Raw genomic sequence first — 12,219 nt, 5'->3', positions numbered from 1 at the left:
ATTTAGAATTTGGTCATATGTTTATTTCAAATTCATTAAATGATTTGTATATTTTGCTAGTACATAATTAGATTAAATTAATGTATTTTTCAGGATAAGTCCTCGAAGGCCATGCTTGGAAAATATTGTGCCACACATCACAGTGGCCAAAAACGTTTAGAAGCCTTAGCATGCAAATTTGTAAATATATTGAATATAAAAAATTATATATATATATATTCTTAATTTTGTACAAAAAATCAAATGATTGGATATTAATTACTTTAAATTTTTCATCTTCCATGCTTTGACAAGAGCAACAATATGGCCATTATCCATCACAATTGGAATTCGATATGATAGAAGACAAAAAGTGGTCTAATTTTGTTATTTGGATGGAGAATAAGGAATCATTAGTTGACTTTCAATGACTTAGTTGGATATTGTTATGTTAATATGTGAACTTGCATTTCTTGTGTTGGTTTGTTTATTTATGCGTATCTTGAGTTCCTTTGTGCTCCCATCAGTCATAACACCCTTATAAATAACCAACCTATCACTATGATCAAGTTTTTAGAAATAAATAGCTAATCATGGCTTTATCAAGTCCTTTGCCAAGAACCCTAGGCCAAAGGAGAGATGCAAGACCATGTAATACATAACCCATAGACAACAAAAAATATTACATGGGATTGGTTATATATTCTTGGGTTGAGAGCACATTACATGGGATTCATTATGGACCCAAGATCCATGTGATGAGCAGCATGTGATGACTATCTTGAAAAGAAATAAGCCTTGTGATGAAGAGCGCTTGAAACTTGCAACCCATGCTTAGAGATTGCACCACCTAAGGATTGGTCTATTAATATGTATACCTTAAGAGACAACGCTTCACTTGGAGACATTATCTTATCCATTAAATTAAATTTATTGTGTAATTAGCCCAATTTACTAATGTTGGCCTCCCTCATGTACTTTGTATAGAGGGAAGTGAATGTCTTTGTCTACATTGTACTCATTATTCCATCTATATAATTTCCATGGAGAGTTTTTAGTGCTTATGTGGTGCAATAGAGGAATAAATAGAGTTTTTTACGTAAACCCTAGAGAATAAATGAAGATGAATGTTAGCACTAGGGATAATCTTGACTCTTAGGACTTGTCTTAGCAATTATTTTCCGTATGGTAGGATGAAGGGTGTATTGAGGTCTAAAACATTTGTTTTGTAGTGATACATACATTGAATTAATTAAGAAGATATGTGGGGTCACGGCTATTAGAATAGGAATATTTACGATATATATATCTTTGTTGGACCCCGTTTGAACTTTGAAGGCGTCGTTTGAAAGAAAGGACCTAAAACACTATAGGACTCTTCCATTTCTAGTCCTATGGGGAGTATGGTTAGCACACAACTTGGTGATTTTTCAAAACATAACTCTTCATACATATTAGACAACAACACAAGTCTACTCACTATTCGAATGTTATTAGACCCTTATTAATCCTAAAAATCATAAAAGTGGGGCAGGTGATGATAGACACTTAGATGCAATGTGAACTGGTATTTGGAGAAATTAATGAATAAATTCAACTGTAATAGTTATCTGTGATTACTACCTTTAAAATTGATGTTGTAGTATGGAGAGAAGAACACAAAGAAATTCTAGGCTTATAGCATAGGGCTAAACAAATTCCTATACATTAGATCTAAAGCAGAGAGCATGAAATGGAAGAAAATAAGACGCAGAAACTGCAAAGTGGTTTATTGAGGTTTCTTAGATAAAAAATCATAAACATATCAACTATTTGCACACCATTGATAACTTTGTTAATGAAAGAGATCAACACCTTTATTACACAGGTCCTAGAAGAATAATAACACAAATGCAAAGTTACTAAGAAACACCTCTTTGGCTGTCCACTTTCAAGCTTTGACAAGTAAGATGAAATGGCTTGTTGTTACAACATCTCTTATGGAATCCATTTCTACAACATCTACTATTACAACATATTTTGTTACATCATTTGCTTTTCAATCCATTGTTAACTATGTTTGTGGTTCTGATTTTGTTTTCTTGATCCCTGGAGTGTTGGTGTAGTGTTTGATGGTAGAAAAACCTCTTTGGCTGCCCACTTTCAAAATTTGACAAGCTTGATGAAATGGATTTCTATCCCTTCAACTGTTACAACATCTACTATTACAACATCCACCATGTTGGTCATTATTTCAGTAGTTTGAATAGTAGTAGTTGTTATAGCATCAACCTTTACAACAATTTCAACATTTTCAACAGTAATGAGTGTTACAACATCAGCTATTACAAATTTTTTTATATATTTGACATTGACATGTTGTTATGGCATCTATTGTTACAACATCCATTTTACAACATGTGCTTTTCAATCCACTGTTACCTATGAATGTGCTTCTTAATTTTCTCTTGATCCCTCAAGTGTTGGTGTGATGTTGGGTGGTAGAAAAACCTCTTCTACTACCCATGTTCAAGCTTTTACAAGCAATATGAAATTGATTTATATCCCCTCAATTGTTATAGCATATATTGTTACAACATCCACTATAATGGTCATTGTTTCAGTAGTTTCAATAGTATCACTTGTTATAGAATTAACTTTTACAACAATTTCACCATTTTCAATAGTAATGGGTGTTGTGTTATAGAATCAATTGTTACAACATTCTCAGCAAATTTAACATTGACATGTGTTAATTAAACAATAAAAGCCTACTTTAATTTTTTCCTTGAATTAAATTAGGAATTAAATTGTATTTCTAATTCTCATAGAAACTTGTAATAGTTAACTAAGCTAATTTGACTTAGTTGGCCAATTTAATTTGAGTTGGGAGTCTATATAGAGTCATGTAGAGTGGTTCCTAAATTTTAGGGGCCCAGGTTGAGTTATTTTGAGTTGTAATTATTTAATTTAGTTTAACTGAGTTAAATTCAGTTAAACTAGTTCCAACTGATGGAGAAATTAGTGCAAGATCTAGTAGTGGGGTGTAACATGTAGTAGAGAGGTGTAACCAACATTAATCAACCAGTAAATTGAAGATTCAATCATAATTAACTCATGCATTTGAGATCATAGAAAGACCCAGTTGAGATTGGTGTTTAGGGACAACATACTATTAGTTGTATAATCATCTGAAATGTACATGTGGTACATGCAATCAGGGGAAGGTATGTGAGGATTGCACACTTTATTATTGAGGAAATTCCCAACTAAATAGGGGCTAATTCCCTAGGGAACTTCACAAGGAAACATGAGTTTGGTAGGCAACATATTTGGCTAAGTATTGGCTGAAGATTGTTTCTGAAGTAGTGAGATAGATTGAGATTGTGCAAAGGTTTCTCGGTCTTGAGCAAAGCATTGTAATCTTCTCATATTTTTGATTAATTCAATATACAAATAGGAGAGGTTTTTAGCTATGGATTTCTCTAGAAAATTATTGTGTGATGTGTGATTGAATTATTTCCCTTTTATGCTTCATGATTACGTCGATAATTTATTATTTTCACTAATGAGTAGAGTAGATTCAAGTCAATTGTCTTACAATATGCAGTTTGAATTTACAAGGAATTTCTACACAGTATCGAAGTTGAAATCAATATAGAAGAGGAGAATACAAGATTGTCTTTTATAGGAGAAATCAAATTTGCAATTCCATACTTCAAATCCAGCATGATGTCGATCTATTGATTGAGACTCAAGTATTCCCTTGAGGGTAGTTCAAACTATATTTCCTGGAAGGATAGGATGGAGAAAGTGTTGGAAGAAAACGAGCTTAAGGAATTCATAGAAAAATATATTCCTAAGCCAACTGATGTTCAAGATCTGGTAGAGTGGAGAAAGTGTGTGGCAAAGCTGAGAAGGATTATCCTAGAAGGAGTTCGAGATAATATTGTCTTGAACCTCCACCATAAGGAAACTCCCTTTAAAATGTCGAAGGCCTTGATGGACCTGTTTCAAAACAATAATGAACATAGGAAGTTAGCATTGAATGAAAATCTCAGAAAGATCAAGATGGAGAAGGGAAAAAAAACACCAAAGTACTTGACCAAGTTCACCTAATGTCGAGATGATCTTGGAATTGTTAGGGTTATAGTTGCTGAAGATGATCTTGTGAGCCTAGCACTTTTAGGACTTCTGAAGAGCTAGAACAACTACCATGAATCAGTTGATGGGAGGGAGAAGCTACTAGAGTGGGAGTGATTATGGTACGACTTAGTACAAGAAGAGATTCGGTGGAACACCAGAGCTGGATCCTCATTGATGCATGGTGATGAGGATAATTGTACCTTTGTTGGGAAGGCAAAGAAAAGGAAGGGAAAGTCACCCCATTGCAAATTATAATATAGTCAGGGTGGCAACAAGAAGGATATGTCGAAGATTAAATTTTTTCACTGTCACGAGCTGGGACACTATACCACAAAGTTTCCACACAAGAAGGCTGGTAAGAAGCCCTAAGGAGGAGAATCATTTGAGGCTCTTGATTCAAAATTCAAGTTGGATTTCACCATCATCGCTTTCATGGTAACATCGATGAAGGGTAGGGTGTGGTACCTAGATAGTGGAGTCCCATTCCATATGACCGACAATAAATATTTCTTCAATAACCTAGAGGAGAAGGACCTCGAGATGCACATCGATATGGGAGATGATGGGAGGTATAGTGTGACTGACATCGATACTGTTACCTTTTAGAGGGATTTTGGTACTCCTCTCTCATTAAAAGATGTCATGTATGCTCCAGGTTTGAAGAAAAAATTGGTTTCAATTTCCATGTTGGAGGACCGTGGCTATGATTTGATATTTAGAAATCGAAACGCTATCCTTCATCACATAGCCTTGGGAAAGGTGAAGTGGATCAAGGTTCGGGTAAATAACCTCTAAAAATTATATGTAGAAGATTGCACTGCTTTAAGCACTAAAGGAGAGAAGGTGCAGAGTTGAGACATCAGTGAGTTGTGGCATAGAAGATTGGGTCACTTGCACCACAGAGCTTTGAAGATCATGTAGAAAATTTCTATAGGACTTCCCAATTGCACACTAGAGCAAAGAGACACATGCAAAGGGTGTACATTTGGGAAGTGCAGAAAATATTCCTTTCATGATAAAGACATTTGAGCTCAAGAGATCCTTGATCGAGTTCACTCAGATGTGTGTGGACAGTTATCAATAACATCCACGAGAAAGCACCTGTATTATGTAATATTTGTTTATGCTTTTTCTCGTAAGTGCTATGTTTTCTTCATGCATAAGAAAGATCAGAAGTTCACTAAATTTTGTGAGTTTAAAGCACTTGTTGAGAAATATACAAGGAGGAAAGTTAAAGCTCTCAAAGGTGATAATGGTGGAGAATATGTGTCAAATTAATTTAAGAACTTATGTGCATAAGAACGCATTCAACGAGATTTAATAGCACCTCATAACCTATAGAATAATGGAGTTGGTAAAAGAAAGAACATAAGTTTTGTGGGAGAAGCATGGGCAATGTTACATGATTCGGGCATATCGTTTCACTTATGGGTTGAAGCATGCAACACAGTTTTTTATTTGCATACTAGAATCCCTCATCAAATTCTCAGGATGAGTACAACAAAAGAAGATTTCTTGGGTAAGAAAAAAAATGTGGCACACTTTAGGATATTTGGTTCATCAATCTACTATCATGTTACTGAGAATGCATGAAAGAAGCTAGAGAAATTAAGTTTGGCATATTTGTGGGGTACACTGATACACCTCACAACTATCGGATGTGCCTACCAACCAAAAGGATTGTAATGGTTCATAGAGATGTGAAGTTTGATAAATAGAAGGCCATGGTATGTTCCCTTGAGAGCGAGCTTCAGTTACATGTAGATGAGGAGATTTTACCTCTAAAGGAGGAACCTAGGGATCATGTGGAGTAGCCACTTGTAGAGGAGCAGAGAGTGAAAGAACCCACTCATGCAAAGACGTCGAGGGATGGAAGAAGTGCACCAGAGAGGATGAAAAATTGATGCATGATTCTAGAGAGAATGTGGGAGCACCCACATCACAACGTAGGTACAGGAGGTCATCAGATTGGTACACTCACTAAATGGCTCTGATGAGAAAGCTTGTAGAGATTGAGCCATCCTCATTCGAGGAAGAAGTTCAAAAACTAGTATGGGTTGATGCCATGGTTGAGGAGTATGATACCATTGTTAGAAACAGTTTTTGGGAAGTGGTCCCAAGAACAACAGACAACTCATTGGTGATTTCCAAATTCCTTTAATGGGTAAAGCAAGCAACATATGGGAGTGTGGAGAAACACAAAGCTAGATATGTGGTGAGAGGATTTGCTCAGGTGGAGGGAATTGATTACGATGAGACATTTTCTCCAGTAGCATGTTATTCTTCAATTATATATAATCTAGCACTGCCAGTGTAAATGTGATGGGAGATACATCATATGGATGTGAAGACAACATTCCTCAACAATATGATTGAGGAAGATGTGTATATTGAGCAGCTGGAAGGTTTTGAGACCTTCAATAGAGATTCACATGTGTGCAGACTCAAGCAAGCATTGTATGGACTAAAAAAATAACCCCATGCTTGGTACACAATAATTGACATCTATTTCACCGGGTTTGGCTTCACCAAAAGTGAAGTGGATGTGAACCTTGACCATATTGTGGTTGAAGGTAAATTGTTTATTATAGTATTATGTGCCGATGATTTTATTCTAACAGGTGATGAGAAGAAGGACATGGGGCTCATGCATTACATTCTTGGTATGGAAGTATGGCAAGGAGACGAGGAACTATTTTTATCTCAATGCATGTATGCCAATGAGATACTAAATAAGTTCCACATGAAGAGAAACAAACCCATGGAGACTCCTCTTATATGGAATTGGAGGAAGGAAGATGCTACTTTAGGTGAAGTAGTGGAGGCCACTATTTATAGACATCTTGTGAGTTAACTTATTGTTATAGACATTTTTGTGCCTTACAGATATAAGCATGAAATGTCCATAATCCAAGGGATCCAAAGTCCCTAAAGATGTTGTTACAGCTCCTAAAGGAACAAGGTCAACCAATGACAGCTTGTCCCAGAAGTTCTCCACCAAAAACCACTCAGAAACAGTCAATTCAGGATCAATTCAGATGCTCTACTAGCTGCCTGTGTTGCAAAGCACCCAAATGCACTGGCTAGGTGCATTGCAATGCACTTGGATACACTACCCAGGTGTGCTGAGCGGGAAATGACAAATGGCAAGCTCATTCAACGAGGTGGAAAGACCATGGAAGCTTCCAGAATCTTCTCCAATGACACTTGCCTCAATGAATTCGACTAGTGATGAGTAAGAGGTTCTCAACCTCCAAGTGGAAGCAAGAACTGACAGAGAGAAGCCACAAGTAAAAACATAAGCTGACTCATCCTCTCTGCTTACATCTATATATGGATCCCTCATCCAAGATATCCAGGGGCTGGAATTTTGTACTTTGCAGAGAATTGTTGTTGGTTTGAGATTGAAATTAGTACATTGGGTGATTTATGCTTTGTTGGAGGAGAGGAAGGGATTCCTTTGCTGGGAGGTAGATGCTGGATTGGAACTCACTTGGTTGTATCTCCTCTTGGACTTTCTTATTCTATCAATAAACTATTTGAGTTTCTCCTACATGCTGTGTACCAATGATGTTTTGTTATGCTTAAATGTTTAGCTTAATCTGATCTTGAGCTTTTTATGAATGTATATCTATATCTTCGTGTAGTTTCTCTCTCGTGTGATCTTGCAGGAATTCGGTGAAGCTGGGCCGGTGAAGGAGCAAGGAGTTGGGAGCCACTGAAGAGAGGAGTGATTGGATCAACAAACTAGCGGAAGACACAGGTTAGTTACATCCTTCATCCTCATTTACATTTCATAAAGAAGAAATACTCAAATAAGTTTCCTTGTTTGTTGCTAAGGCACTATCACACCTTAGAGTGGGATAGGGGCATTCCGAATGGATACTTTTCCCAACAACAAATTGGCGACTCCACTGGGGAGAGTATCTTGTTAGTCTATTTGTGTTTCTATTGTTGTTCTTCTCATAAACTTAGGAGTGCTGAATCGAACTGCATTTGCCATTTACAAATGCAAAGTAGAGATCTGTCACTCTAGTCCACTCACTAGGCCTGTTTATGATCTGAACAAACTGATCCACAAGTGCTCTAACATCCCTTTGTGATAGATCTTAGTCCTCCTTTAAATCATCCTCCTAATTGTACCTAATTGATAGCTTTTATCCGGCCAAAAACTGTAGATTAAACTGCAAACCATGACCCAGAACCCAGAAACAATTCTCATTTCTGCTTCAGCGCAGCCTCTGTGAAGAGGTTCTGCATTTCAACGCAGGTCCCGAGAGGGCTACCTGCGCTGAAGTTCAGTTTCTCTGTGCTGAGGGTGCGCTGATCAGCTTTTGCCTTGTGCAGCTGTGGTTCCCTGCTTCCTTTTGCTCAGTTTTATCTCTGTTTTTTTCAGCCTGTTATCAGTGTGTGTACCTATCTGAAACCCCTTTTCTCCGCCTTAATTCCGCCTCAGTTGTATAAAAGAAAATGTATTTGTTCTTTGTGTATTTGTTACATCATTTGCAGTTTCCCATTACAAAAGTAAACTAGTCATACTGTCGCCCTTAGATCTAGACCTGTCGTAAGTGTCGTTTTGATCTTAGGAGTGAGTTTGTTTGCTGTTCACAGCTGATTACGCTTTTACTTTTGTCTTTTGGTTTGAATTTATGAATTTCTAGTGTCGAAACAAGTGTTTACTTCAAAATCATAAAGTGTCGTAATCGTCTTTTTGATTTTAGAAAGAAGCTTGTTTGTGTTTTTCACTTGAAATCGAATTCAAATTTGTACAACAGCTTTCTTTTTAGGCATCAATATTAAGAAAGTGAAAAACAAATACATGCATTTGTGCATTTGCATATTGATAGTTTGTATGTTGATTTAGGAAAAGTGCATTTACAGTGTGCTCTATGCTCTTTGAGAAAAGATTGTGTCTTTCTTTTCCCCTTGTAGCTAGGATTTTCATTGTTGAAAAGATATAAAAGCTTGCTTATCATCTTTAGACTGCATTTAGGAATTGTATCATACATCTCGTGGTGATCCAAAAAGGCAAACTTCTAAGAAAGATCAACCTAAAATAAATTGAATGAACTTAACAACGCTTTGTAACTTAATGCACAACATAGAGGTCTAGGCTAGAGACGTGTTCCGGCGTCGTAAAACCTGGTGACTGTCGATCTCACTGATGGTTGGGTGATTCCTCTTGAGAGACGATAAGCGGCAGTACGGATTGTGCTCCCACGTACCGTCGAGTATATATTGGGAGACCCCTATAGGCATAAAACCTTTATCCATAGGAAGCCGTGTCGGCCGCCCTACTGATCGCAATGCACTGAACACAGCATTCGGGAAGATTGACCACCCGTACCTTAAAAAGTATTCTGCTGTTTTGTGAAAAGTTTGGCACACCCTCTACCTAGAACTCCAGAGCAGTTCCTTTTGGCCTTTTTCAGACTCTATAACGGAAAAAGTCCATCCGAGCATTTGTCACTTCGGGCTCATTAAAACATCGAAGGCGACTAGAGTCATATTTTGCTTTTTCTCAACTCTTTAAAATTGAAAAAGCAAGTTGTGTCTAAGCATCGTTAAAATTTATTTTAAATGGAATATTCATACCCTTCTTCCTGCGTTGATCTTTAGGCTGAGAAAATGGAGCATACCAATCAAGGAGTTCCCCTTGGTGGAAATCCTAGTCCCTTCTCCTCTTGGGGAGATGTTGGTGCACCCCATATGGCCACATTGTCACTTCCAGGACTAACAATTGGCTTGCCAGTCTGGCTCTTCTCAACCAATGTCGTTCAGAACACCACTATTCCTGAACAGTCGAATCAGCAGTTAGACCAGTCCAGAGTTACCCACCAGCCTTCTACTTCCTCTAATTCTTCTTCTCGTCCTTCCTCTTCGCTTGACGGGACTGGTAAAGGTAAGAACCAAGTTCCTAAGGAGAAGAAGGAAAGGAAGAAGAAAGAGAAGAAGAAGAAGGAGCCAAAAGCGACTGGGGGCAAACAAGTGTCGTCTAACAACAATCCACACACAGCACTGACTAGGCCTAAATCGCCATGTGTCATATGCAAGGGAGACCACTTTCACAGAGATTGTCCCTGCATCCCTTGGATACTAAGGGACTGGTCTCCCCGTTTGCACAATCTGGTGGCATCAACCTCTGATAGCCATGTTGAATGCACACCATCAACTAGTGAAAGTGAAGTCCCTGGACAAAAAGGGAGAACTAGATCTCCCTGTAGACTGTGCAAAGGCAATCATGCCATCCACCGTTGTCCCTTCTTAGACGAAGCGAAAAGAGTTTTGGATGATCGTCCGGTTTCACTGTTACGACTTCCTCCTGGATATAAAAAACTCTTACCGAGTCCTTCGTTAGTTGAAAATCTAGCTGGCCCGCTCAAGTGGTCAGCTGAAGCGCCGGTCATTAAAGATGAACTAGCTGAATCCATACCCGACAAAATTCAAAAGGTCGAGGCGGCAATTGACCCGGTCTTGCCTTCAGAGGTTTTATCTTCGAATGACACAGTCACTGAAGAGGATAAAGATGACACCATCCAAATTCTCTTCATCAGCATAGACTCCGACGAGCACGGGGGCACCCCCCCATTCCTTTATCGCAGGAAGGAAGTTCGTCAGAGCGTTACCCGGCCGTCTACTCGGTCCCACCACCAAGCAACCTAGTTGTATCCTTCGACTGGAACCAACTAGGTAGACCCCGTTTGCCAGCAAGCATACCATTCAGAATTATCATCCAAATATACAGAATGGTCATGGCTGGCACCATCATTGATGAGGGGGCATCTGTGAGTATCCTTTCCTCTATTGCTTGGAAAGCGCTTGGTTCGCCAGCGCTTTTGCCTGAAATGAGAAATCTGACAGGCTTTGATAAAGGAACCAGTCGACCTTTAGGGATCCTCTCCAATGTGCCCATAACATTAAAAGGGAAGACCGTTCAAATGAATGTGATGGTCATTCAAGGACCCTTGGATTATAACCTACTCCTTGGACGAGACTATATATATTGCATAGGAGCCATCGTCTCCTCACTCTTTAGAGTAATGTGTTTTCCGCACGAAGGAAGAGTGGTCAAGCTCGTGGACTAGCTTTCATTTCCCGGATCACGCATCGCAAATAGTCATATACCATCCCTAAATGGTCTCTTCACGCAAGAAATGTCTCAACCCACGGTCCGTCCTCTCGATGAGCGCGAGTAATTCGGAGGGATATGACTGGAACCCAGGGGGCATGCGTCCTGGTCTGCTTCGGCAGGAAAACTTTGGGTATAGGGTAGGTTTCCGCGGGAGAATATGACTAGTCCGTACCCCGTCCGTGATTGGAAGAGGGGTTGTTCTAGAATAAGATTCTTTTGTCAAAGTTATGTGTTTGGCACTCGTTGTCACTCACCTTTGTCTATCTCGGTAGACATCGCCAAAGAAGTGTTTTGTTTGAAAGATTAACAAGACAATCTTTGGGTAACATGAAAGAGGTAGGCCTCTCTCATTAAAACAAATGTTTTAACGGACTAAAGAAGGGGTAACCTTGAAATCATACTTTATACCTGGGGGCATGCAAACATTTTGGAGTGCAAGCAAGGGGCGGCTATTTATTTTTTAAATTTTTAGGTCCTCCCTTTAAACCTGTAGGTCTAACCCTTTAAACTCGTAGGATTAGTCGTTTCCGAACTTGCATAACGAAAGGATGCAGGGCATAGCTTTGTAAGGCGCAAGCTCCATAAAAAATGGAATCTTACATGAGACATTCTTATCATATGACTGGATTATCGAGTAGTTTTAGCACATAGTTCATGCTCGTTAAAAAATAAACATAAGATCGAGCAAGTGTTTCAACCCATGTTTAAGCTCGTTAAAAAATGAACTACCCTCCGGTAAATAACCACCGTGAATGTAACACTATCAGCCATTAAAACCTTGGTCGTGTTTGCACCGTCACCTCCACTTTTACATTGGCCGATCATTCACCTCCATTTGATTGTTTACCCATTTTGAGGAACAGCTGCGAAGAGTGATTTCACTAGCCATCCTTGTGACACTGCCGTGCTTGGAAAATTCCAACCCTTACCTGGAATCATCTGCTACCCATTTTATCACTCGTTCCTCAAAAGACGAGTCTTCT

The sequence above is a fragment of the Pinus tabuliformis genome, chromosome Q (assembly GCF_031772625.1).
Source record: "Pinus tabuliformis cultivar Carrire ecotype Pingquan chromosome Q, CPIR1, whole genome shotgun sequence".
Classification (NCBI taxonomy): Eukaryota; Viridiplantae; Streptophyta; class Pinopsida; order Pinales; family Pinaceae; genus Pinus; species Pinus tabuliformis.
This window is presented reverse-complemented; position numbering follows the sequence as displayed.